At 34.4% G+C, this 2,710-nt stretch overlaps 1 non-coding gene across 1 annotated transcript; it reads right to left on the bottom strand.

Annotated features, from left to right (window-relative positions):
* Positions 1-1,457: 1,457 nt before the first annotated feature.
* Positions 1,458-1,588, bottom strand: LOC111818074. The gene has a single exon (XR_002822146.1). It is a non-coding gene; the product is annotated as a small nucleolar RNA SNORA38 (small nucleolar RNA).
* Between the last annotated feature and the right edge of the window lie 1,122 nt (positions 1,589-2,710).

Raw genomic sequence — 2,710 nt, 5'->3', positions numbered from 1 at the left:
TAATATATATATGAGATAGTCCTAAAACAACACCTTGGAAAAGTCAAAAGCAAATGGTATACTTAATAACTACTACTGAAAGGGGTGTTGCTAATAAATAAATAAATGAAGCAGATATGTCAGTGTCAAAATAAGCATATAAAAAGATAGTCAATCCATGAATCATCAATGAAGTAAATTAAATCCAATAATTTATTACCACTATTCACCTCTGGAATGAAAAAAAATAATGGTGGTGGTTAGGGGGTAGGGCATACATAAAGTGTTGGCAAGCATTAGGATGAAATGGAATTCATGTGTCCTAATACAATACTATTGATTTATGCCTGAATTATCTCTAGAAGTACCTACAAAACCTGGATGTTATGCATGCCCTGTAAGATCCAGCCGTTATACAAAGTAAGGAAGCTTGCTACTGTCACAGCCACTGCTCCTCCCTTTGCACTTTGCATTCTCCACTGCCACAAACAGCTGCCCTCTGCCATGTGCCACTCTGATTTGGAGCAGCTGAATATGGACTGAAACCTCCACTCAAACAAACCTTTTCGTTCTTAATTTTGGGTGTTGGGTTTTTTGTCCCAGCAACGAGAGCAAAGTAACTGAGATAGGAGATGAATACACACGTTTCAGATGACATACAAATGGTAAATAAATATATGAAAACATGTTCAACATTACTGGCCATTTGAGAGATGGAAATTGAAACACAGATTCCATCTTACCCCAGAGAGAATGGCCATTAACAAGAAATCAACCATAACAAATGGTGGCAGGGCTGTGGGAAAAAAGGAATATTTTTCGACTGTTTGTGGGAGAGCAAATTGGTGCAACCACTGTGGAAATCATTATGGAGATCCCTCAAAAAACTAGGACTGGAGGTCCCATTTGACCCAGTGACTCCCCTTCTGTGTATCTTTCCAGAAGAATTAAAAACATCATACCACAGTGATATATGTACAGTCATGTTCATAGTAGCACAATTTGTAATAGCTAGATTTTGGAAACAACCCAAATGCCCATCAACTGAGGAATGGATAAAAAAGTGCTCTTTTTATATAATGGAGTATTACTCATCCATAAAGAAGGATAAACTGGAAACTTTTATAGGTAAATAGATGCAACTTGAGACCATACTCATAAATAAATGAAATAAACCAGATGCAAATGTGTAAACAATGTATTGTTGCCTTAGTGTAAAATGAAAGAGTAAATAAGATTCAAAATGTACGTAGATATGAAAATGGGAAGACACTTCAAAAGGAAAGAGATACTGGTTTAGGGGGACAGAAAAAAGAAGGAAGGGAAAAGCAGAAGAAAAATATGTATACCTACACAAAAAATAGTTAAAATATTTATATTATTAATTTCTCTTAGTTGAGTGAAAATGTTGTGCTAATATTATTTGGACTATGAGATGCTGATATCTTATATTCTAAGTGACTATTTTTTTTTTTCTTTTATGTGAAATGGTTGATCTGGAATCTGCAGGGAATAAGCTGGCCCAGATGTCACCAAATCCACAATATTTTTGCCTCCAATTCTTACGTGTCCAAAGACAAGGAACTCATGACATGCCTTTGTTGGAAGGTCTGAGTAACTAATCTAAAGATAACAATACACAATGTATTAAACACTGTTACCCTCCTATCATATTGTTTTGGAACTGTTTATTTTCTTTAAAATAAAAATTAGGAAAACTAAAAGATCCAGCTGTTCAAGTCCTACGTATCAGACCTAAACAACATAGTATATAAATTCACAAAGGACATATGGAACAATGTTTACATAGTGCCAAACATGAAGCAACCCAAATGTCCATCTGTGCCAAAATGAATGAACAAAAATGGAAGATATTGGCATAATATACATAATAATATGGGTGAATGTGAAAAATGTAATATAACATTAAGTGAAATAAAATCACTCCACTGCCCACAAAGACCAAGTCATCTCTGCAATTCCTATAGTATATACATTAATGAAAGTACACCTACTTATAGAAAAAGAGGCATTACTGGTCTTCTAGAATCATGTAATACTGATTGACAGTGTTAATAGGCAAAAGTGTGTATATCCTTACAGGTATCAGAGGTGGAACAAAGGAGCTACTGGAGGTGCTAAAATAATTTAGTTTCATGATCTGGATCGTTACATTGATATAGTCACTTAAGTCAAAATTCTTTGACTTGAACACTTAAAATATGTATACTCCCCCAAATTTATACTTAAGCATTGTTTAGTAGGAACTTACACATTTTCCCATGATACAAACAAAATTTAGCCTTTGAATCCTGTGATCAGCTCATCTACTCATGCTTTGATTAAGTCCCATGTTTTAGGGAGGGAGTTTATGATTACAACTCAGTATATTTCATTTTCCTTTAGAAAATAAAGGAAAAGTAGATGAGGGAAAAAATTTTATCACTTGAATTGTCTGACCAACAAAGAGATGTGTAAATTTTAAATAACTGTATCTGCTGGAAGACACTAAACTACAGAGACCTAGAGATGCCTCACATACCCCAATTGTCAGATATTCCATTTTATTTCTAAGTAAAAGACCTTCTTAAGTGTCAAACATTTGAACTCCATTCTTCAGAAGGGTCTTACTTTTTTCTTGTTGCTCACATAAAATATCTAACGCCCAATGTTAAAGGGAGAGAACGTTTATTTAGTTCAGTTGGTAGAGGTTTCAGTACATAATCAGCTG

Source organism: Octodon degus, unplaced genomic scaffold (genome assembly GCF_000260255.1).
Source record: "Octodon degus isolate 3935 unplaced genomic scaffold, OctDeg1.0 scaffold00078, whole genome shotgun sequence".
NCBI lineage: Eukaryota > Metazoa > Chordata > Mammalia > Rodentia > Octodontidae > Octodon > Octodon degus.
This window is presented reverse-complemented; position numbering and strand designations above follow the sequence as displayed.